This window comes from Mauremys reevesii, linkage group 11 (genome assembly GCF_016161935.1).
Source record: "Mauremys reevesii isolate NIE-2019 linkage group 11, ASM1616193v1, whole genome shotgun sequence".
NCBI classification, from domain to species: domain Eukaryota; kingdom Metazoa; phylum Chordata; order Testudines; family Geoemydidae; genus Mauremys; species Mauremys reevesii.
In genome coordinates this window covers 47,203,607-47,229,726 of record NC_052633.1, presented here as the reverse complement: position 1 = coordinate 47,229,726, position 26,120 = coordinate 47,203,607, and the positions used below count along the sequence as shown (strand labels likewise).

Here is a 26,120-nt window from a genome sequence, read left to right as displayed (position 1 = left end):
TACCTCCTTTCTATATCAGGCCAGCTGATGGCTGAGGCTCTATGTCCTCCTGATCCTGACCTTGGACAGCTATCTGCCACTACTCTGTAGTTGTCTTTGGTTTCGTCCACGGCATGGCAAAAGTGAAGCCAAGTAGCTTATGTTTGATGCAACAGAGCAGTGGAGGGATGCAAAGGGAACAATGACATGATAAAAGTGATGGAAAATGAAAATAATTTTTGCAGCATCATTTTGAATGGCTATAATTGGGGAAAGATGGCATTTGTGAAGGCCAGTGAAGGATGTTGCACTAACTGAGATGCAACATGATGAGACCCTGAACAAGAGTTTTAGCTGGATGGATGGGTAGGAAAGGCTATATCTTAGAGATATTATACAGAGAGATTTGGCAAGACTTAGAAATAGCCTGGATGGTGTACTGACTTCCTGGAGCAATGCTGCAAGATTGAATGAGACAATAAAAAGGAGTTTTGTTAAATACATTAGGAACAAAAAGAATCCTAACAATGGTACTGGTTCATTACAAGATGGAAATGGTAGAATTATCAATAATAATGCAGAAAAATCAGAAGTGTTCCATAAATATTTCTGATCTGCATTTGAGGGAAAAACAGATGTACTCATACCATATGATAACACTCTTTCCACCTCAAGAGGATGTTGGACAACAACTACTAAAGTTAGATATGTTTAAATATTAGGTCCACATAACTTGCATCCAAGAGTTTAAAAAGAGCTGGCTGAGGAGCTTGCTGGACTATTAATGTTGATATTCAAAAATTCTTGAAACACTGGGGAAGTTCCAGAAGACTGGAAGAAAGCTAATGTTGTGCCAATTTTTAAAAAGGGTAAAATGGATGACCCAGGTAGGCCTGTCAGTCTGGGAAGACAATGGAGAGGCTGATATGGGACTCAATTAATAAAGAACTAAACGGAGGATAACATAATTAATGCCAATCACCAGGGGTTCATGGAAAACAGATCCTATCAAACTAACTTTATTTTTATTTATTTATTTTTCTGAGATTACAACTTTGGTTAATAAAAGTAATTGAGAGAATAGATTTCTGTAAGGCATTGGTCTTAGTACTGCATGATATTTTGATTAAAAATACTAGAACAATATAAAATTAACATGACATTAAATAGTTTAAAAGCTGGCTGATAGGTCTCCAAATGTAACTGTAAACAGCAATCACCACTGAGTGGGTATATTTCTAATGGGTTCCTACAGGAATCAGTTCTTGGCCCTACACTATTTAACATTTTTTATCAATGACTTGGAAGAATACATAATCACTGATACAGTTTGCAGATGACAGAAAAGTTGGGGTAATGGTAAATAATGAAGAGGATAAGTCACTAATACGGAGTGATCTGGACCACTTGGTAAGCTGGGTTCAAGCAAACAATATGTGTTTTAATACATCTAAATGTAAATGTACACATCTAGGAACAAAGAATGTAGATCACAAGTACATGATGGGGGATTCTAGTGTGGAAAGCAGTTACTCTGAAAAAGATCTGAGGGTTGTGGTGGAAAAATCAGCTGAACATGAGCTCCCACTGTGATGCTGTGGCTAAAGGGCTAATGAGCTTTTTGGATGCATAAAGAGGGCAACTCTCTGAATTTGGAACTGGTGTAACTGCTGCTGGAACACTGTGCCTGGTTCTGGTGTCCACAATTCAAGGAGGATGTTGACTAGCTGAAGACTTTTCAGAGAAGAGCCATAAGAATGATTTAAGGATTAGAAAACATGCACTATTAGTGACAAACTCCAGGAGCTCAATCTATTAAGTTTAACAAAGAGAAAATTAAGGGATGATTTGATTACCATCCATAATTATCTAAATGGGGAACAAAGATTTGATAATGGGCTCTTCAGTCTAGCAGAAAGAAAGGTATAACACAATCCAATGGCTGGATGTTGAAGCTAGACAAATTCAGACTGAAAATAAATTAACAACTGGAACGATTTACCAAGGGTCATGGTAGATTCTCCATCATTGACAATTTTTAAATCAAGATTGGATGTTCTTCTAAAAGACATGCTCTAGAAATTATTTTGGGGAAGTTCTATGGCCTGTGATATAGAGGTCAGACTAGATAATCACCATGGTTCCTTCTAACCTTGGAATCCGTGAACATATGTGAAGACCTAGGGAAAGCTTACAGGCCTGAATGACAGACAGGATGGTGGTTTTGTCCACAGTGATCAAGAAACAAGGTAGTGGGAAGGCTTGGAGGTCAGAGATTAAGAGCTCTTTTTTTAGCTATGTTGAGCTTGAGCTGACAGCTAGACATCCATAAGGAGATATCAGAGAGACAGACTGAGGTCTGGAGTACAGAAGTAGCTCTGTGAATTATCTACATAAAAGATAGTAGTTCGATTTGTGTTTACTGATAATACCCAGAGATAAGGTGTGGAGGGAGAAGAGAAGGGGACCAAGTTCAGAACCCTGTGGAACCTCCCCGAAAAGCTGAAGGACAAAAAAAAAAAAGGATACATTGAAGGAGCAATTAGAGAGGCAGAATAAGAGGACTATGGTTGATTGTGTCAATGGTGGTTAACAGGTTGTGGTGGATGAGGATGGAGTACTAGTTCTGAGATTTGGCTAAGAAGAGGTCATTAGATACTTGAGGAAGAGTGGTTTCAATTGAGTGCAAGGGCTGAAAGCCAGACTGGAGAAGGTCTAGGATGAACTGGTGGAGAGGAACTCCAGACAGCAATTGTAGATAGTGTGTTCAATGAGCTTAAAGATGAGAAAGCAGATTGGGCAAACATTGGAGAAGCAGGGCAATAGGTAGAGGGGCAAGTGGCATCAAGGGTGGGTATTTTTAAGAAGGGAAATTACACAAGTTTTTATTGTGAAGGGAAAATCAGAGAAGACTGAGAGGTTAGGTAAAATAATAAGGCAGATGATGAGGAGAGGCATGAGGAAAAATCAGGAGATAGGATGAATTGGGGTCACTGGGGCAAGTGGAGGGTAAGAGGAGGAGAGCAGATAAGAAACTTCTACATCTGTGACCAGGGAGAAGGAGAAGAAGAGAGTTGGGGGGAGGGGGGAAGAAAGTGATCTGAAGGGAATGGGAAAGTCATATTGAATTTTGTCAATAATAAGAACATAAGAATGGCCCTACTGGCTCAGACCAAAGGTCCATCTAGCCCAGTATCCTGTCTTCTGACAGTGGCCAGTGCCAAGTGCCCCAGAGGGAATGAACAGAACAGGTAATCATCAAGTGATCCATCCCCTGCCGCCCATTTCCAGCTTCTGGCAAACAGCGGCTAGGGACACCATTCTTGCCCATCCTGGCTAATAGCCATTGATGGACCTATCCTCTATGAATTTATCTAGTTTTTTGAACCCTGTTATGGTCTTGGCCTTCACAACATCCTCCAGCAAGGAGTTCCACAGGTTGCCTGTGCACTGTGTGAAGAAATACTTCCTTTTATTTGTTTTAAATCTGCTGCCTATTAATTTCATTTGATGACCCCTAGTTCTTGTGTTATGAGAAGTAGTAAACAACACTTTCTTATCTTTCTTTACACCAGTCATGATTTTACAGACCTCAATCATATCCCCCCTTAGCCGTCTCTCTTCCAAGCTGAAAAGTCCCAGTCTTATTAATCTCTCCTCATACAGAAACTGTTCCATACCCTAATTATTTTTGTCACCCTTTTCTGAACATTTTCCAATTCCAATATATTTTCTTTGAGATGGGACGACCACACCTGCACACAGTATTCAAGATGTGGGCATACCATGGATTCATATAGAGGTGACATGATATTTTCTGTCCTATTATCTATCCCTTTCTTAATTATTCCCAGCATTTTGTTCACCTTTTTGACTGCCGCTGCACATTGAGTGGATGTTTTCAGAGAACTATCCACAATGACTCCAAGATCTCTTTCTTGAGTGGTAACATCTAATTTAGACCCCCATTTTATATGTATAGTTGGGATTATGCTTTCCAATGTGCATCACTTCGCATTTATCAACATTAAATTTCATCTGCCATTTTGTTGCCCAGTCAGCCAGTTTTGAGAGATCTTTTTGTAGCTCTTCACATTCTGCTTGGGTCTTAACTATCTTTAGTAATTTTGTATCATCTGCAAATTTTGCCACCTCACTGTTTACCCCTTTTTCCAGATCATTTAGGAATATGTTGGATAGGACTGGTCCCAGAACAGACCCCTGGGGGACATCACTATTTACCTCTCTCCATTCTGAAAACTGTCCATTTATACCTACCCTTTGTTTCCTATCTTTTAACCAGTTACCAATCCATGAAAGCACCTTCCCTCTTATCCCACGGCAATTTACTTTGCATAAGAGCCTTTGGTATGGGACCTGTCAAAGGCTTTCTGAAAATCTAAGTACACTATGCTTGTTGACAAAGAATTCTAGTAGATTGGTGAGGCTGATTTCCCTTTACTAAAACCACGTTGACTCTTCCCAACAAATTATGTTCATCTGTCTGAGAATATTGTTGTCAGCTGAAAGGGAGCAGGAACTAAGGAGGCTGAGCCACTAGTGCTTTTTGTGGAGAGAAAGGAGGAGTGGGCAGCAATGGAGAAGCTGGGTCCAAGGAGCAGAGAACTGTTGAGAAGCTGGGGCTTTGCTCTTCCTCCTTTCCCCTCCTGTAAAACATTTAGCTCTTCCTTCCTTCCAGTTGTTTTACCAGGAGGCAGGATGGGAGCAAAGAATGAGCATATATATGCCTCTGAGTACAAGTGTGGTTAAGTGTGAATGAGAATGTGGAAAGTGTGTTGTTTGTGAGGAGAGAGCATGGACAGATATGCATGGGTGGGGACTAATGGATGTGTGTATTTGTGGAAGAGGGGAGTTGTAAATGAGGGCATGTGATCAGACACACAGGTAGCAAATAGTGTGTAGGAGGATGGCTGCACTGCAGCAGCAGGTAGGTAAGAAGCTATTTTCTTTTATTCTTACAAGGAGACATTAGCCTGAAATTCACAACTGTAAACTTTGAAAAGAAAAATATCATTGAAATATTCTCAGAGTATACTTGTTACTTTTCATGGTCTTTCTTCCCAAAACTTTGAGAATGTTCTCTTAACAGACTCTCAATTGCCATACCATCTGTTTCATGGCTGCATAATTCAAGAAGTAACCTCAATTGAAAAAGTAAACTAAATACAGTCATTCTCAAGGAAAAAAAACAACAAAGCAAACCCCTAAACTGTCTGATCTGATGGTGTGCTAAGCACCTACAGTATCAGGGGGCCAGTCTTAGTACTTATGCAACTCATTAGACACCTGTTTTTGTGATTTACTGTTAATGAGAAATGACATTAACATAAATAACTCTTATACGTTAAGTACTGCACTATAAAAAACTGAGCATCAGTGATGAATCATTTGAATTTTTATAAAAGAGAATTAAATATGATTTATTCCACTAGAATATATATTGCATAAAAATAATTCACCTGAAATTCCTAAGAAAAGGTTATGGGAGTAACTTACACCAATCTTCCTAACAATTGCTTGTAAACAATTTGAACCAAAAGTAGAACAGAGATGTTTAACACTGGAGTATAGGATTGCCTTGGTAGGGTTGATTTTCCTCCCCCCTTTATAATATGTGCTGTATGCATGCTGAGGGGACAATGTGAACAACAGCAAGTAGCTGTGAAATTGGCGCTGAATGATCAATTATCTAGGACGTTTACTGACAAAATTATTCTTTTTTCTGGTACAATGAGAAATCTATAAAAACATGTAATAGGTGTAAATCATAGCCAAACTTCATGATAAGCCAGTGAATTACCAGTGACTTGTTTGTTTGTTTTCCCCACATCCATCCTTCTAACTCTCCTTTAAGTTAAACACACTGCTTTCCCCTCCTTGCTCACTTCCTCCATATTTCAGCCCACACATCTTTCTCCCACACCAATTCCCAGCTTCAATTCCAATATCCTTGTCCTTTTCCTTCCCATTTGACTTCACCCCTTCATATAAAGGAGTTTATTCACAAGATAAATAAATGAAGTAGGTGACTTATGATCTGACCCTGCTTCTATTGAAGTCAGTGGCAAAACTCCCATTGCACCAATGGCAGAAGGAGCAGGCCCCTAAGTCAGGTAGTTTTCTTGTAGGCATCTCATGGAGCATGGAGCCCGCTGCGATCATCGCTGCACTTATGGCCATTTGTCAACTCCTCGCACATTATCGCACACCTTAAACAAGCACAGACTGGTGGGACCGCAGTGTGCTGCAGGTCTGGGATGACACAGAGTGGGGCACTTCACATTCAGGATGCGGCACTTTCTTGAACTGTGTGACTTGGACTGTCCCCCCCCTGCCCTGCAGACACAGAGGGGATGGAGCAGCCAGCCTGAGAAGAGGATTGCTGTCATTCAAGTAGCCCACGCAAATCGAGCAGCAACTGCTCTCAGGTAGTGACTGTCGGAAATGTCCAGGCCCATAGGGGGCTATAGATGGGACTCACATCCCTATCCTGCACCAGCCCACCAGGCCAGCGCGTACATTAACCGAAGCTATTTCGTGTTCAGGAACTCTGGTCTGTTTAGACGCCCAGGCAGGCACTTTCTTCCCGGACACAAAAATAACGGTTGGGGGGGGGATGCAGATGCTACATCCCTCCCTCCCCCCCCCTACACCCTACCTGCCTCCTGGCTCATGAAGCCCTATACAGGCCTCTTGGACAAAAGGAAGGAACTCTTCAACTACCCAGAATGGTGGGTGGTGGTGGTGGGTGGATGACGCCGGGAGATCTCAGGAGACCTTGAGACATACTGACTAAACATCACATCAGCGAAAAAATATCCTTGCTTGCTGCTTGCTGCACAATTGAAATCTTTCGTTGACTTTGCATTTCTGTTTATTCGTTGAAACATGGAAGCATTCTGTGCTGGGTTGTGTGGTGTGATGGGATGGGTGTGTTTGGGAATATCTGCCCTGGATGAGGTCTATTTTTTGGGGCTCGGGGCACCGGGAGGATCGTGACTACGTCCATGCATGTGAAGGGGAAGCCTGCCTACACATTCGGGATGCAGGCACCAGGACCCTGCCAAGCATACACATCAAGGAAAGAAAGACATACACCACACACCACACACTGTGTCCTGTGGTGCCTAGTGACTGCAGTCTGTGTGCCTGCAGTGCAGTTGCCTGCAGCCAAGTCTGTAGGCTGGCACTGTGGGCTATGCACACACATTACACCCCCCAGAGAACAAACAGAAGTCTTCTGAAACCCAGAGAAACGTGAAAAACAACCAAACGTAACACCATTAATTTAATAATGTAATACACAGTGGGGGAGTTGGGACTGGTTGGGTTGATGCTGTGTAGAGAAAGAAAAAGTACAATTACAGCACACAGGTGATTTCCTTGAACACATACATGTTTGCCAACAGTAAACACAGTCTAGTCAGTTTCAGTGAACAAGACCAAGAGAACCAAAAGTTAGCTGCATCCTCTTTGCACAAAGTCCTGGTAAGCCTTACAGTACATACTGTTATCAGTTTACTGGTTAGCTGTGATCTCCCTGCTAAGGCAATGCAGCAAGCAGAAGGATAATTTTTTGCAGCCCCCCTCCAGCCAGCACGGAACGATCAAATGCATGCTTGTTCTCTGTGGCTGACGTGGCTGGCTGTTAGGTCATTTTGTCATTGTTATGCAACCTAATTGTAAACCAACAACACAAACACTACATACACTACTTTAGATGCAGAGAGTATTTGCAGACCGAGATCACCCTGAGGGTCACGGCACTGCGGTCAGAAAGACCGACGGTTACGCACGACCAGACCAGGACCAGCATGCCATATGCAGCAGTAGTAGGGTAGAGGCCATGTCTATACTCGTATTGGCGAACACACCTTCGTAGAAATGTCGCTAGAGGACTATTTTTTCTATCCCCATTGTGTGGGACCTTCTCTTATATAATTTTTAAAGTCCATTTGTGTGGACCTTCTCTCATATAATTATACGGTGTTGCACTTACCGCCTGATCCCTTCCCTGATTCCGTCCCCTGGTTTAACGGGCAGGACGGTGGTAGGATCTCTGTGATGGGTGATCTATTCCGTCCTCGAGTCCACCGTCACTGGGGGGGGGCTGGTGGCAGAGCCCACTAGAATGGCATGCAGTGCCCTCAGAAGCGCATGTCACTTTTTGATACCTTGTGTTAGGTCCTTCACTTTCACGCGCTGCTGTATATCATCCCGGCTGTATCCTTTTGTCTTTTTGCTTGAAAGTTGGAGCGCAGCCCGAGAGCACAGACTCCTCGCCCCACACACATCAGATCCTGGACTTCCCGGTCACCCATGCTGGGGACCTCTTCTATTCTGGGATTGCCCGGACCTCTCTGCTGGAGGCTCTCGGCGCAGCAGGTGGCTGCGGGCCCGATGTGCGATGTGCACCAGAGCAGATTCAAACCCCCAGACAGAGAAAATGAATTCATTCAATTTTTTCATCGGGTGTGGTGGCTGGCAGAATCCAAGCTCTGACACTGCTGTCAGGCGTCAACAGAGTGGTGCACTGGTGGGATAGCTCCTGCTAAGTCTTACGATCCACACCAAGCAAGCATCAAGCCAGCGCGCCTAGCAGTAGCTCCACCTCCCGGCCGGGGGAGGCCCTCTAGTTCATAAAAAATGGCTCCTGGTGTGTTGGGTTGAGTTAGTAGTTTAAAAAACGCTATAATTGATTAAAGCTCAGAAATACATCTTCAGGAAGGCTATAGAAGGCAGTAACTTTGTGAACCAGCCCAGGAAGGCTGTTCAACATTCAGGGGCATTGTCAAAGCAAGATAACCAAACAAGATCCATTACAGAAAGTGTCAAAAGTGACTATTGTCTTAGTATTGTGGAAGTTCTGGAAAGAGTCATGGAAGGGAGGCAACACTCAACTGCAAATTCATTCATAAAGAAAGAGAGGTATTCAAAATGTCAAAAGCTAAAACAGCTAAGTTTCACCGAGACACATTTATTTCATAGCTCACTCTGGTTGTGACATCCTGATAGTAAATTTAACACTAGAGGGAGTCTAAGTAATGTGATGCTGCCTACAAGAGCCTGGTCAGCTTGAAAATAATTTAACATCTGAAGAGTTGAGCATAAAATGCTATTTAACATATGTTTATCAGATGATCCCACCGAGGAAGCCAAGGAGTTTGGGCATGTCTCATGCCGATAGAATGAGAATCCAATTACAGTATTTCTGAGCTGTACAAGAATAAGTTAACCAACAGGTAGGCAAAGAAATCAGTAGCAGAACAATATTCTACAGCAGATAGGCTTCCAAGTAAAATGTCATCAGAAGAAAGAATGGCTTAGACGAACTTTATAGTATTCTTCTTAAAACAGCTAATTATAGTTTTAAACCAGTTTATCCAAATAGATGTGTGAAATGATAATGATGAAGGACAAGGGTTAGGTAAAATCATTATAGTGACACTTGGTAGAATCTTACAGTAAAGGTGTCAGAATTTCCATTCTAAGAGTCTATTTTCTGGAGCTTAATTATATATAATACCTTAATGGAAATTCCCTCCCAGTGTGAAACTTGTAATACAGGGTCTTTGACTAAATGGGTATTTTTTAAAAGAAATTTTTGAAGTAATCTGTTCAACTGTTTTAGTAGAATATGACTATAAAATAAAAAGGTTTAATTTAAATTGCTTTGTGCGCTCTTTTAATAAGCTGAAACAGAATTTTTTTAAAATGAGACAGTGAAGGACCTGGTCATATTTAAGTCATCCGGAGAAGACTGAAGGAAACAAAGAAGTACAAGGAGACCTTAAAACCGTCTAACACTAGACAGTGAATGAATGAAGCCTGTTAATGCTGACATTATCAACTTAACAATATTACTTTTATATTAGGGCTAAGGTAATCTACTGAAGCAGTCTAAGTAAATCTAAATTCTCAGAAAAATAGCGGATTGGGATTTTCTGAACTGGAATGAAAAAGTTCAGATTTAGATCTGCAAGATTCAAACATGTAATTTAATTTTGAGGCTACTGTTGAAAAATTCAGAACATTTCTTTTTAAGCAAATGTTTTGCTATGTCTCATTTCATTTAATTTTTTCATACGAATTGCTATATTAGAAACATACCCTTCAATAATGAATTGTTGGATTGTACAAGGATGTAGGCAGGCATATACCATGTATGCAATTTTCATTTTCCTGAATACAATTTTTCTTAAGAGGTATTATACTTCATTGTATCTTTATTAACACACTATTAGACTTCTATATGTATCTAATTTCATCTGTCAACTTGGATGGTGATCACACTGGATGAAATGAATCAGTAAAAGCAAGGGCTACAAAACTGAAGTGGTTTTGCTGCATGGGAGTAGGTACTGAGCACTGCAGAGGGAGAGCAGTAGACTGGGAGAGGCTTGACCATTGAGTTCAAAATCAGAGCCAATCAATTAAAAAAAAACAAAACCAAAAAACATATATACATGTAGGAATCAAAGACACTATTCCAACTTAGTATCACACAAATCCTGTTTATTCAGAGCGTGCGCATGAGAGAGAGAGAGAGAATTCCAGTCATTTCGTCAAATGGCAGATCTCAGGAAATTGATACACTGGGAATGGAAGGTGGTGGAATGTCCACTATGTTTCAAATTTCAAACTACTTGCTAGATCTCTGACTATAGGGACCATTTCCCCCCTCGGTTCATAATATATTCTTTATACTGTCTAGCTACTTGCTTTTAATCACATTCATACAGGTCTTCAATTAAAGCCCTTAGATCAAAGGCAGAAACTTCAATATTTGGTCACAGCTTAAACGCCTGATTGCTTTTATATGAATAAATGAACATACCCGAGCACCAAATAATTAACAAGTTTACTTGCTTGACAAACTGGCTCCCAAACAGAAATGATATACTAATATGTATCAATAACTTACCATCAAGCTGTATATAGCACTCTACATTCAGACTTAACATAATTTTGTTGACTTCCTTGGTGGCGATAGTTTGCTTTTTTTTACATTTTTATCTAATCTATTCTGGTTGTTTAATCACCATGGTATCTGAGTAACTTCTCCATGGTGTTTGAGCACATGAATTTAATGCTCATTAAAAGGTATTAATTTGATGGCACTGAAGAAAAAGCTCTTTTCTTTATCAACAAAACAGCTACAATGCAGGCCACAGCAGGGAAAGCTTCACTATATTGTCCTACCATGTACATCTTAAACCTGTTCTCGAGGGTGCACCTCTAGTGGTAAGAAGTTAGTTCACTCTCTGTGCCCATCCAACCCCTTGCTGCTGAGACTGCCAACAAAAAGGTTCTAATTAACATGTGAGATAATCAGAATGAACAGTTTTCTGAGAACAGGAAAGGCTTTACATGGCCTGATTACACATGCAGTTTAAAAAAAAAAAATCAGATCTCAGACACAAAATTCTGACTGGCTCAGCATTTATGATAAAGCTTAAAGAGTGTATGAAATATTTATTTTCATATTTTATTTTTAATTTTAAAGAAAACAGTAAATAGGCAATAGTGAACAAATGCATTGGAAAAGAAATGGACTAGATCAGCATTTTTCAAATGGGGGTCCGCTGGCTGCTGGAAGTCCATGAGGATATTCCAGGGGGTCCGCAAGTCATGTCTGGCTCCAGGAGCCCTGCTGATCAACTCCTCCCCCCCTCCCCCCCCAGTGCCTCCTGCATGCCGCAGAACACCTGTTCTGCGGCGTGCAGGAGGCGCTGGGAGGGAGGGGTAGGAGCAGGGACAGGGCGTGTTCAGGGGAGGGGTGGAAAGAGCTGGGGAAGAGGAGGGGCAGGGGTGGAAAGTAGTGGGGTGGGGTGGGGCCTTAGGGGAAGGGGTGGAGTGGGCACAGGGCCCGCGGCTGAGCAGGGGCTGAGCACTCTCAGGGAAAATTAGAAGCCAGGTTGGGGGTTCGTGAAAATTTTTAAATCAAAATGGGGGTCCTTGGGTTCTAAACTTTGAGAACTGCTGGACTACATGACATTAAGTCTCCCCCCCCTCCCCCCGCCCCATCTCTAACTTCTATGACTCATAAAGGCATTGCATTTTCTTTCTCCAATTCACGACAAAAATCAAGATGACTGCCAAGTACCTATCTTGAGAACAAATTCAATTACTCCCCCCCACACGCACACATGCACATTCTTTTCAACAGTTTTTCTTTATTATAAGCAGTATAATAATTTTTCTACCATCCACTGCTAGTTAAGGCTAGAGATTCACAGCTCTATGGGAACTGAGTATAATCAGAACAACTGGTGCTGATGATAGAGAAAATGTAGCTTATATTTTTAAGTCTTATTGTTTTCTGCTTGAGTCTGAATGTGCACAATTTAAAATATGGACTTACTTTTGCTACACAACAGGGAGCTAATCAGACTAGAAAGCTATGGTAAAGTGCAGTCATATCATTTGTAAGAAGGAAAGCAGGTAGTGTCCTAGAATGGTAGAAAATAAAACAAAGACTTTCTAGAGGATGAAAGCCTGGACATTTTGCTTAAGCACTGTCCAAAGTGAGCAGGAGTTCTCAAGAGCTGAGCAATCATATTCATCTCTCTTCCTCCTCCCACAAGTAGGAGAGGAATAACCTAAAATAGAAGAGCTTCACTGTTTCAATTTGAACAAGAAAAAAAATATACAAAGGTAGAAAAAACAAATATACCACTAGACACAATTTGCAAAAAAAACACAGATGAGGTTTGGTTTCAGTAAGATGGCAGTGTACTACATCCATGTATGATCATGAGATATGGTAGTTTAATATCTGTCTTATATTTTTAATGCAGATGAGCAAAATTTAGAGTTTCTGTCCTTTGGGAAATTCTGAATTTCGGCATTTGTTTTTCATTCCAAAACAAGATAAAATGTTTAAATGTCAACATTTTCTATAGAAAGCAAATTGGAAATATCAAAATGTTTCATTTAGACTGTATTGATCAAAACAATTCAACATTATCAAAACAAATGTTTTGGTTTGGTTTGTTGAACCATCCACATTAAAGTGTATTTCACTATTGCCATAAAGGAGTTATAATTTCTGCCTCCAGTCTCTTCTATGGGCCTCGCTCTCTGGCCAGACTACATTTTGCATCAGATACCTAGAGATACCTGACACCCATGATGCACCACATAGAGGAAATGCACTATCAGAGACATATTGCATTATGCTGCAAGGATTCTCAAACTGTGGGTCAGGATCCCAAAGTGGGTCACGACCCCATTTTAATGGGGTCACCAAGACTGGCTTACACTTGCTGGGGCCCAGGGCCAAAGCCCAAGCCCAAGCCCCACTGCCTGGGGCTGAAGTCAAAGCCCTTGGACATCAGCACTGAGGCCTGGTCTACACTGGGGGGGGGTGTCGAACTAAGGTACGCAACTGTCGAACTACCTTAGTTCGAGTTACTTACCCGTCCTCACGGCGCGGGATCGAAGTCCGCGGCTCCCCTGTCGACTCCGCCACCGCCATTCGCGGTGGTGGAGTTCCGGAGTCGACGGGAGCGCGTTCGGAGTTCGATATATCGCATCTAGATGAGACGCGATATATCGAACTCCGAGAATTCAATTGCTACCCGCTGATCCGGTGGGTAGTGAAGACGTACCCTGAGTGGCGGGGCTCAGATTACAGACCCCCTGCCTGGGGCTGAAGTCCTTGGGCTTCATCTTTGGCCCCCCTGCCAGAGGTTGTGGGGCTCGGGTGGTGGGGATCAGACTTTGGCTTTGGCTCCCAACCTGGGACAGCAGGGTTCAGGTGGGCTCATTGGAAATTGAATTTTTTGGCAAAAATCAAAATTTTCCTGGAGAAAATTTCAATTTTGTGGAAACTGCATTTTCTGTTGGAAAACCAGCTCTAGTTCTTAATCTTTGGAGTCACTCGGGTTCACTGCCTGTGTAGTCACACTGTGCAAAGTGAATACAAACTTTTACCAAATCAGTTTTACACCCATTTCATCATGGACTGAAAAATTAAGATCACAACACCGTAGACTACCTTAACTTATGATCATACAAAGATATAGTACCTTGCCATCTTACTAAAACCAAACTGAATCTGTGCTAACATTGCAAACTGTGTTTTACTGTATGTTGGGACAACACCTAGCACAGGAGGGCCCTGATCCCATTTTGGAGTCTCTGGGCATTGCTGCAGTACAAACAACAAGAAGAAACACAAGCAATGAGATGGAGTAAAGTCTATTTGGGGGCTCCAGGTGCATATTTCCATACTTTTTAATGTTCTGTTGTTTTAATGTGGTGCCTTGATTTTAAATTTCCAGGTTTTTGTCGTGAAGTAACTTGAGGTGATCTGATGAAAAAAGTCCTGAACTACAATCCTGAACCATTAAGGAGGCTCATCTTAGACAACAACAGAACATGGAAAAAATAAGGTGGTCTTGCCAGTGGCAGCCTGTGTACAGAGAGTGGGGCATCCCCTCCATCCCCCAAAGTATGCAAAAGGGCACATGTGTGTGTGAGAATGTGAGTGAAACTAAATATGAATCCTGAACACAGCAAATCTGATTCATATTTAGTGGCAGCCTCGGGGTGTTCTTCTCCACTGCCCCTGTGGCACATGCACAGACTGCCCCGGCAAGGTCTGATACTAGGTTAAGCCAGGGGGATTTTGAGTGGGACCAGAGGCACTAGATTAACTGCCCAAGGCACAGGCTATGGTGACTCTGAAGTGCTACACTCTAACTGCCCCAAGTGGAGTCTACCCAGGGCAATTTAGAGTGCCCTACTGTTAATGCAGCCTGTGGCTTGGGCCGTGAATCCAGTGCCCCAAACCCCGCTCAAAATCCTTGTGGCTTGTCTGATATTCAGACCTTGACTATTCAGTCTGCAGGGGAGAAGAAGCTGGAGGAGAAATTGACAAGAAGCCAGAGAAGGCTCCAGGGAAGCAGGAAGATGGACCATAGAGGCAGAAGAAGAGCCACCCAGCTGAGCTGATAAATCTGTCACTCCCAGGCCCAGGACAGGGCAGGGAAAGCCCTAGAGGCTTGGGAGGTGAAGAAGCCTTGGGGTCATTGGTGGACTGAGGAAGGTGGGGGCCAGAGTGTGTGGGGAGAAAGGAGGAATTCAGGTGAAGGGAGAAGGGAAACTCAGGGGCCAGGAATAAGCAGGGTGGGAATTAGAAGGATGGGGAAGCACTTCCAGAGGTCTGGGGTTAAGGGGGAGAGTTACAGTGTTGGGGAGCCCCAGGAGTTTCTGCTACACCCAACTTGTCCTAAAATTCACCAGCCACCACAGGGTTTTGATCACACTTCTTTATTCTTACTAGTACAAAATCAGGACATGGACTTCATTGTGTAAACATTAAATGTTCAGTTTAAATATTAAACAAACCTGATTGTTTAACTTAATATTAAAATTCACTGAAAACTGGCTCCCCTACTGCCTGTTTCACAAACAAGATCACATTTAGAAGTGAAGCCACTGGCAACAGTATGATCAAAGTTTTTAATTATAACTGGCATTTCAAATATATTTCATTGTTTATAAATGATGAGAGGAGTTTTTGCGAAGTGAGTTATTAGATCACTGTGCTGAACAGAATAGGTACATATTTATTTCCAGTTTATTATTTGAATATTACATATTGCAGGTGTAAAATACATTACTAACACTTAAAGTTATATAATTCCTTTCAGAGTATGAACAGCAATAATATATTTTATCATGTACCTAATGGAATAGATTTTTTTTATTTCAATGGCAAAAACTATTTTGAGAGAATACCCCTAGGTATTTTCTATTAAACTACAACTCTAATGTTGCAGGATGCAAGGTCTATTTTCTAAGCAAGGCTAGCTCCAAATTATAAACAGACCTTGGATCTGCCTAGTGTGACACAAGAATCAGCACCAATTTCTTCCCAGCTGCTGAACAACTCAGTTACTCCATCAAGCCATCCCCTTTTCAAGTAGAAGCAGAGAGCAACAGATTGATGCAAAATGGGGTTAGTCCAGAAGCATGCCATCCATTGCAAGTGGAGGCAAAAATACACTAGAAGGATAAGAGGGCAAGGGCATGCAATAATGGGGGAGAAAGGAGAAGGAAAGGCATGACAAAATGGCCAGAGGGGAAGGGGCAAATATAAGAGTTCACTCTAAGGCAGCAAAATGCACTGGGCCAGCCCTGTCCCCAAAGAGAGAATGTTTCTCACTAGAAATTATGTTAATGTAAATAGAAAATAAACAAAAAACTTGCCTATTAGCCCTGAATCCTGAACTCTAATAACCAAGGCATTCTCTTTCTTCTGTCTTCCAATCACCCACTCTTGCAGCCTGTTCCCTGAACATCAAGGGAAGGGAAGAAACTGAATTGAAGTTTATTTATTTAAAAATACACCAATCCCACTCTACCAAATAGCCTCTATCCTCAACTCTCCTCAGCAGCATTATCAAAGAGATGTGTATTTCTTGATGTGACCCTGAAGGCCAGCAAGTTTGGACTATTGTAGATGAAAGGGATGGGCAAGTTGTAAAATCAAGGGACCTTCACAGAAAATGCCCTACCCACTGTGCTCACATGCACGCTCTCTCACTCTCGGTCACTCTCTGTCTCAGAGAGACACACACACACACAAACAAACAAAATGAGGTCAAACTTGAGAGCCACCTCAGATTTCAACTCTAGTAGCATGGCACTGAGAAAGTGGTAGAGAGGTCCCCAGCCACTTAGGGCTTTACAGTCTAAAGCCAACAACCCCAAACTTCTGGAGCCCAAGAGATAATTTGTTGTTCAGAGACCTATCTGATCCTTGTTACAGCCCCCTCCACAGTAAGAGAAAAATTGAGTTAAAAAGTCATGCCTCAGTATGGTTTAAACTCACTTGTGGCTAAACTTATGTTAAAGGATTTTCATACAGCCCAGCCCAACCAGATTAACATTTTGGCCACAACAGAGTTTCAATCTTTCTGAAGCATTTTTTTAAACTGTTTATATTTATTTTTCCTGTTACCAGACCTGCCAAGTTTAATAGATCTTATGTAATACTCATGGAATGGGCAGCCCTGTCACACCTGCTTGCATCTCAGGGGCAAAGAGACACTGTGCCACAGAATACTCTTTGGCTCAGGGGAACATGGGCTCTGGTCTCACCTCTTCTACCGACTGGTGTTAGTAGAGTTCACAGCCTTATTACTGACCAAAGCCTCATTCTTCTACCCAAGGAGACAGGCAGGTATCATTCATCCCAGTTTACAAATAAGATAATTGAAGGGTTACACAAGGTCACTTCAGGCAGATCAGGAAATAGAACCCAGGTCCTTAATATGACATGTCCAGGTGTCTAATATGACAGAGCCAAGCCTCATCCACTTTGCCAAAGTTCAGTGTGGGGCTCTGCTGTCTGCAACTATTGCTCTAACCCCTAGACAACATTCCATTCACAAAACCGGGACTAGGACCCAGGAATCCTTATATACAGTGGAAAACTGGCATCTCACAAATAGTTGCACAAAGCACTGGCTAAGTAGGGGTGAGTTTACAAAGATGGTAACAGCCTACTACTGCTATACCAATCCAAGTCCCAGCCCCCAGTGTAGCAGTACTGCTGGGGCACTAATGTGCCTGGCTGATCCCTAGCTGCTGTAATGGCCCTTTGAGGCTGTAAGCATCTAGTTCTAAGGCTGTGGCTACACTTAGCACTTCAAAGCGCTGCCGCGGTAGCGCTGCCACGGCAGCGCTTTGAAGCGCTAAGTGTAGTCAAAGCACAAGCGCTGGGAGAGAGCTCTCCCAGCGCTGTCCGTACTCCACCTCCCTGTGAGGAATAACGGACAGCGCTGGGAGCCACGCTCCCAGCGCTGGGGCTTTGACCACACTGGCGCTTTGCAGCGCCGCAATTTGCAGCGCTGGAGAGGGTGTGTTTTCACACCCTGCTGCAGCGCTGCAAATTTGTAAGTGTAGCCAAGCCCTTAGTTAGTATACTTTTTACGATACTCTAATGTACATCGGGGCTAGGGCCGACTCTAACTTTTTTGCCGCCCCAAGCAAAAAAAAAAAAAAAGAGCGCCACCCCACTGTAACACCCCCCCGAACGCCACGCCGTCCCGCCGAAACACCCCCCCCGAGCGCCACCCCGCCGAAACATCCCCCGAGTGCCGCGCTGCCCCGCCGAAACATTCCTCCCCCAAGCCCTGCGCCGCCCCACCGAAACATCCCCCCGAGTGCTGCCCCGCCGAAACACCCACCCCAAGCGCTGCGCCATGCTGCCGAAACAAAAACAACAAAAACCCTCCAGCGCCGCCCCGCCGAACCAAGAAAAAAAAAACAACAAAAAAAACCCTGAGCGCCCCCTGCCACCCCAAGATTGGCCGCCCCTTACAAGGTGCTGCCCCGAGCACGTGCTTGGTAGGCTGGTGCCTGGAGCCAGCCCTGATCGGGGCCAATCAAGTTCCCAGTGGCCCCAGGATCAGGGAAGCAGAAAGGTGCTTCCCCTGCTGGTTCTACAACTGCAACAATCACATTTCCGCCAGAGCAGAGGATATAGCTAATTATTGTACTCATTTCCCTTAGTTATTTCTACTTCCTGGGTGCAGGCTTATGCTATAGAGGAAGGACCTATGGAGTAAGTAGAGAAGAGAAGGGAGGTTTGAAGGAATTGCAGCCAGAAGTCCAGAAAGCAGCATTAGGAACTAACTACACTAGGTCATGGTAGCCAACTTTGTCCAATCTCTCTCCACTTACTAACTGCTCCTCCCCTCTCTCACTTTCTCTTGCTGTTTCCCCTCTCCCTGGCCCAGGGTTCTACCTGAGCCCCATTCCATCATCTGCTCCCTCTCAGCCCCGATCCACACTCTGTTCTGTCTCTCACCACGTGGGAAGCAGGAGCTCAATAGGAGTCTGGAATCTGCTTAATGGTAAATCTGAGACTCCCTTTATATTTTAACAGAAACAAATCACATAGGCTAGGGGAAGGAAGTTTCCAGTTTAGATCCAAAACCCAGTCAGTAAATTTCCCCTTCATGTTTTTAAGATCAGGGATTCGGACTCATGACTACAGGAATTCTATTTATGGATAAGAGGCTATTTTGGAGCCTCTGGGGATTTCTGAAGACGAGAATTAAGCAAAATGTATGTAAAAGTTGATAAAGAAAAGTTATTAAAGTTCATAAACTAAGTGATTTATAGGATTCCAAAATGAGGTCTTCAGTGAGACTATTCTTCTCAACTCAGTTCCAATCAGACACATCACATAACACAGCTGATTTAGTGAATTTGGCAGAAGTTTTAATCTCTTTATAGAAAAGATCATTATGTCTTACCTACAATACCATAGGCCAAAGTGTGATGTCAAACTGAGATTAACATGGAAAACTCATAAAAAGGTGACTTTCATTACCAGCAGCGCAGCCTCTTCACTTGCAATACAATTCAGTAATAAATATTTCAGATACAAGTAGTGTGTGCTGATCTATGTCTCTTGCCTGAATGACTCCCTCCAGTTCAAAGAGCGGAAAAAGAAAGAAAAAGAGGAAGGAAATGGAGAGGAAAATACAAAATTAAAGATCTTGTCTCTTATCAACATGCAGGGATTTACACAGATCATTTCCATTAAGGCTAATGGAAGTTAAGCACATAAATTGCTATTTATTAATGGAAGAATAAATCCCTTAGTTTCAAATATTTTATAAGTACGATAGGATAACAGCACTTTGTGAGACAAAGTCTTGCAAAATTGGTTGCAAGCAGACCTACTTTAAAAATAAATCTAATATAGACAAATGATATTAGGGATTTGGTATTTTTCATTCCTTTTTAAAATAAGGATTTGCAAATACATGCATTTTTTCTCCCCACCCCACTCTCTTCATAACCTTCTTTTTTTCTTCTCTTTAACTCTACATGTGTTACTCTGAAGAGCAGCTAAAAGGTTTTAACAGAAGACTGTTTATTATGAATATGAAGGAATGAAGTGGATGCAAGTTATGAAAAAAGGTCTCCCAAGCACCCAAATTAGTAGTTCTGTTTCAAAAAAATAAGAAAAATACAGAAACTTAGAGTATAATTTTGTTCACCTAATTACCGTACATTAAAATCTAAATTTAGAAATTGTTATTCTTGAAAAGAAACCAAGAAAGTAAAATCTATACTTGCATCTCCTGTTTGAAAGATATTCAGTTAACTATCTTTGGGTATGAGGCTATGGCTACACTTAAACTTTCAGCGCGCTGCGCAGCGCTGCCCAGTGCGCTGCAGCGCTGCTGGTGTAGTGCAAGCAGCGCGCGCTGAAAAAAAAACTCCCCCCCTGTCTCCCGTCTCCTGTGGGAAGAATGGCGGGGAACTGGGACAGCGCTGCCCGGCCTGGGGCTTGGGCGCTTGGCACTGGCGCGCCCGCGCGCGCTTTTGCAGCAGAGGTGTGTTTTGTTTTTTCACTGCTGCAGCGCGCTGCATTTATAGTAGCCAAGCCCTGAGATACTAGAGGTTACAACAGGGACCTACTTAAAATGACAAATGAGTGACAGCCTCTTAGATTTCAAAGTGTTAATAAGGATGAATTTTTAAAACAATCAATCAGTTCTGTTAATTTATCAGTACTGTCTGCAAACAATGCTGTTTTGCCTTTCCTGTTTGTATCTATAACCGCTCCCTATAGAGTGGCAGTAATGCTTGAAAGCTCTGTGTATGTCAATTACTTATCAGGGTAATACCAAGAGATAAGGTGCCCCCCTTTATAAGTCAGGTCTTCAGTAGGGAAAATTTTCATTCAATTCCAAAAACTCATGAGGTTGGCTTAAAAGTCATGATTTTTTAGAAAATAAACTGTCAGATTTCTAGTGTGTTTCATTTTTTAAGACTTTAGCTGGAAACCACTTATCCCCAATTTATGGTCATTTCAGGTTCAAAATTCAATTTTAACCAGAGCCTCCCTACTAACTGTTCGGATGGGATGGGATATTCACCCACAAGTCCCACACAAGACAGAACAATTTAAATTAGGTTAATTAACCTGACAGACTACACCTGGGGAAGAGCCAGGATTGATTGATGGAGCCCAGCTGAGAAAGAATAGGTGGGGTTGGAATAAAGCAAGGAAGCTGACAGCAGAAAGGGGCTACAAAGGATGTAGTCTGCAGCTATTGCTTGAGAAAAGGGATGTATGTCCAGTGGTTATGGAATTGAGCAGTCAGGTTATTTCCTGAGAGGAAGGAGTCTGAGCTGGTAAACAGAGAGAGGGAGGAGCCAAAAGACATAGGATAGACATCAAGGCAAGAGCAGCATCTAGGGGTATGTCTACACTACAAGACTATTTCGAATCAACTTAAGTCGAATTTGTGGAATCGACCTTACGAAGTCGAATTTGTGTATCCACACTAAGGACACTAATTCAACTTTGTGAGTCCACATTAACGGGGCAAGCGTCGACTTTGGAAGCGGTGCGCTGTGGGAAGCTATCCCACAGTCCCTGCACTCCCCGCTGCCCGTTGGAATACTGGGTATAGCCCCCAATGCCTGCTGGGGGGAAAACTTGTGTCGAGGGTGGTCTTGGGTAACTGTCAGCATTCAACCGTCACTCCCGCCGGCGGGAAATCAGTTTGCACACTTTTCCTGTTATAAGTGACAGCGCAGACGCCACAGCACTCCACTGCGATCATGGAGCCCGCTGCGATCATTGCTGCACTTATGGCCGTTGTCAACTCCTCGCACCTTATCGTACACCTCTTCAACAGTCAGATGCTGAGAAATCGGGGGAGGAGGCAACGGCAGCGCAGTGAGGACATGAAGCCTCAGAGTGGCACAGACCTCTCAGAAAGCACGGTACGCCGCGCCGTGGAGATCATGGTGGCAATGGGTCATGTTCATGCTATGGGATGGCGATTCTGGGCCCGGGAAACAAGCACGGACTGGTGGGACCGCATAGTGCTGCATGTCTGGGATGAATCACAGTGGCTGTGAAACTTCAGGATGCATAAGGGCACTTTCCTTCAACTGTGTGACTTGCTGTCCCCTGCCCTGAAGCGCAAGGACACCCGGATGCGAGCAGCCCTGACTGTGCAGAAGTGAGTGGCCATAGCCCTCTGGAAACTTGCCACGCCAGACAGCTACCGGTCAGTAGTGAACCACTTTGGCGTGGGCAAATCTACCGTGGGGGTTGCTGTGATGCAAGTAGCCAACGCAATCGTTGAACTCCTGCTCTCGAAGGTAGTGACCCTGGGAAACGTCCAGGTCATCATAGCTGGCTTCGCCGCGATGGGATTCCCAAACTGCGGTGGGGCTATAGATGGGACTCACATCCCTACCCTGGGACCGGACCACCAGGCCAGCGAGTACATTAACCGAAAGGGCTACTTTTCAATGGTGCTGCAAGCACTGATGGACCATAGGGGACGCTTTACCAACATCAACGTCGGGTGGCCGGGCAAGATTCATGACGCGCATGTGTTCAGGAACTCCGGTCTGTTTAAACGCCTCCAGGCAGGTAGTTTCTTCCCGGACCACAAAATAACTGTTGGGGATGTGCAGATGCCTACAGTGTTCCTCAGGGACCCAGCCTACCCGCTAATGCCCTGGCTCATGAAGCCCTATACAGGCGCCTTGGACAGTGAGAAGAAACTCTTCAACTACCAGCTGAGCAAGTGCCGAATGGTGGTGGAGTGTGCTTTCGGACGTCTCAAGGGGAGATGGCGGAGCTTACTGACTCGCTCGGATCTCAGCGAAAACAATATCCCCATTGTTATTGCAGCTTGCTGTGTGCTCCACAATCTCTGTGAGAGCAAGGGGGAGACCTTTATGGCGGGATGGGAGGTTGAGGCACATCGCCTGGCTGCTGATTACGCTCAACCAGACACCCGTGCCATTAGAAGATCCCAGCGGGAAGCGCTGTGCATCCGGGAGGCTTTGAAAGCTAGGTTCCTCAGAGAGCAGGGTAACCTATGACTATCCAGTTGCTTTACAGAGAAGCTGAACCTGCCCCTGTTTCTTTACCCAGTTACTGTTGACTCTCCTCTGCAGTTTCATACCCCGTTCACCCCGTTTGCCCCCTTCCAACACACGTGTACAAATAAAGTTAATGGAGCATTGTTATTTAAAAACCTTTTCTTTAATAATGATTTCGCATTAAAGGGTTGAAACAGGGACGCAGACTGTGGTGGGTAGGGTGTGCACTGATGTAGAGACCGCTTCTAGACTCTAGGAATGATAGGCTACTGCTCCTACAGCGGTCTCTGGGGGGAGGACGGTTACAGGTGGGGGCGTAGGAAGGGGTGAGGGGTGTATGGGAAGGGGGAGGAGGCGTAGGGGGTTGCGGGCTGTGGCTGTGGCTGTGGCTGAGGGTTTGGGGCAATGTAGAGGCTCAGGGCTATGGTAGAAGGGCAGGGTGAGCGCAACCTGCCTTGCCATTTGTGGATGGCAGGCGCTAGGACCCTGGGGCAGCAGACAGCATTTCTGCCGGTAGCCGCTCTACTGTCAGGTAGGGACGCAGCGCGGGGGGGGAGAGGGGGAGACGACACGCCGGGGGAGGGGTGGCAGGTGGGTGCTGGGACCTGCTCCAGGCAGGGAATTGACGGGGCGGGGGGAGACCCGCGTGGGACAGGGCCCGATCCAGGCAGGGCCGGGGGAGAGACCCACCTCCAAGTATACCTGGAGCAGGGCACCTGCCGCCTATGAACAGAACATTAAAAACACCTCACAGACTGACCAGGGTGCCTAGTGACTGCACTCAGTGAGTAACCTGCTGTTGATCCTGCCCCCATGTCTGTACCCTGTTCATGGTGAATGTCCTATGCAATTACCAAACCCCTCTCCCCCCTTCACAGAAAGTCTTCAGCAAAGAAACATGACAGAAACAGTAATTAACGGCAAACTACTTTTAATACTCGACAACACAGTAAAGGTAAGAACTTTTCAAAATCTAGGGATTGTGAACTTTTGGGTAATTTAGTAGTCCGCTGTGGTGCAGTGACAGTTTTCACGGCCCTTGGTGCCCCTCCTTCTTGTTATTCTGGGTGAGATGGGTATTGGAGTGTGTGGCGGGGGAGGGCGGTTGCAGACACAGTGCAGGGGGGCTCTGTCCTCCTGCCTGCGGTCCTGCAGAACATCGACAAGGCGCCTGAGCATGTCCGTTTGCTCCCTCAGTAGTCCAAGCAGCGTTTGAGTCGCCTGCTTGTCCTCCTGACGCCATCTGTCCTCCCGTTCGCTGTGCGAGTGCTGCTGCTGTGTGAGGTTCTCCCTCCACTGGCTCTGCTGGTCCGCCTCTGCTCTGGAGCAGCCCATAAGTTCAGCAAACATCTCGTCCCGTGTCCTTTTCTTACGCCGCCTAATCTGCACCAGCCTCTGTGAGGGGCATGGTGGAGCAGGTCGGGATACTGTTGCAGCTGTGTGATGGGGAAAAGGGAGTGAATTGCTTACAAAGATACATTTTCTCAAAAATGAAACAGTCTACTCATTGTCTGTGAACCAGACCATGGATGGCACCTATCTCATGCGCACTCACTCAGGGAAAGTTCGATTTCTCTGCATTCGCTTTCATTGCCTGGGGTATTGCACTGCAGACCAGACAAGCGGGGCAGGAAAGCTGAATCCGTGGAGCAGCCAGGCATGGTAATCCAAAGGCTTTTGGCTGCTTAAAAGTCAATGTCCAGCTCTGTCCTCTTGCTGCAGCCAATCCTGAAAGCATAAACTCTGCCCCTGTTCCACCCCCTCGCGGTTTTCCCTTGGAAAAGATCCCTGTATGCTGCCACTCTGTAGCCTCCAGCACGTGGCTTTAAAGTGACGCTTCTTGTTGTTCTTAGGAACAGTGAAGCACTACCAATAGTAATAGTACACAAATTACTCTACTTACATGCAGGAATCTGCGCGCGAGATCACCCTGAGGAGGGTGTCACAGAGAGAGAGAGAGAGAGCGCATGCTGAATGAAAGCCAGCACAAGCCAGGGCCCTATGCTGCGATGCTCGTCAAGGCACTGGTCCCGGAGTACCAGCTGAGAGCGTGGCGCGGAAAAGTGTGCTACCTCGGAGCACCCAATAAGCCAGCTCTCCCCAGGAACCTCCTCCATAGGCTTTTCGACTACCTCCAGGAGAGCTTCCTGGAGATCTCCGAGGAAGATGCCTGTTCCATTCCCCTGTATATAGACCTTCTGTTCGCCTAGTCTATTTTCCTGTTCTTTTAAGAAATAAATGTTAACATGTTTAAAGCACTTACCGACTGATCCTTCTCCTGATTCAGGGTCCATGGTAGCACTGCGGAGGGTTGGTAGGGGATCTCAGTGAGGGTGATGAAGAGATCCTGGCTGTCGGGGAAATCAGCGTTGTAAGCGCTGTCGACTGCCTCCCCCTCCTCATCTCCTTCCTCATCTTCCCCATCTGAGAACATTGACGAGGAACTGGCCGTCGACACTATCCCTTCGTCAGAGTCCACGCACACTGGTGGGGCAGTGGTGGCAGACCCACCGAGAATGGCATGCAGTGCCTCGTAGAAGCGGCATGTCTGGGGCTGGGCTCCGGAGCGTCCATTTGCCGCTTTGATTTTATGGTAGCCTTGTCTCAGCTCCTTGACTTTCACGCGGCACTGCATTGCATCCCGGCTGTATCCTCTGTCTGTCATGGCTTTGGAGACCTTCTCGTAGGTCTTCGCATTCCGTTTGTTGGAGCGCAGCTCCGAAAGCACAAATTCATCACCCCACACACCGATCAGATCCAAGACTTCCCAGTCAGTCCATGCTGGGGACTTCTTTCTATTCTGGGATTGCCTGGACTCCTCTGCTGGAGAGCTCTGCATCGTTGCCGGTGCTGCTGAGCTCGCCCCGATGTCCAACTAGGACATGAGATTCAAAGTGCCCAGACAGGAAAAGGAATTCAAATTTTCCCGGGTCATTTCCTGTGTGGCTGGTCAGAGCATCCAAGCTCGGACTGCTGTCCAGAGCGTCAACAGAGTAGTGCACTGTGGGATAGCTCCCGGAGCTACTAAGTTCGATTTGCATCCACACCTAGCCTAATTCGACATAGCCATGTCGAATTTAGCGCTACTCCCCTCGTCGGGGATGAGTACAGAATTCGAACTAAAGAGCCCTCTATGTCGAATTAAATGGCTTCATGGTGTGGACGGGTGCGCAGTTAATTCGAATTAATGCTGCTAAATTCGAATTAAAGTCCTAGTGTGGACCAGC

At 44.6% G+C, this 26,120-nt stretch overlaps 1 protein-coding gene and 1 long non-coding RNA gene across 12 annotated transcripts in view; one reads left to right on the top strand and one right to left on the bottom strand.

The window, feature by feature from the left end:
• The window catches only part of CCDC148 (coiled-coil domain containing 148), a 122,048-nt gene that overhangs the window by 28,156 nt on the left and 67,772 nt on the right, over positions 1-26,120 (bottom strand). The window lies entirely within an intron of this gene.
• On the top strand, positions 4,829-15,419 carry LOC120374205. 2 transcript variants are annotated; one of them, XR_005585929.1, is made up of 3 exons: positions 4,829-4,927; positions 14,289-14,399; positions 14,851-15,419. It is a non-coding gene; the product is annotated as an uncharacterized LOC120374205 (long non-coding RNA). The 2 variants fall into 2 exon arrangements; XR_005585930.1 differs by having other exon boundaries at positions 4,888-4,931.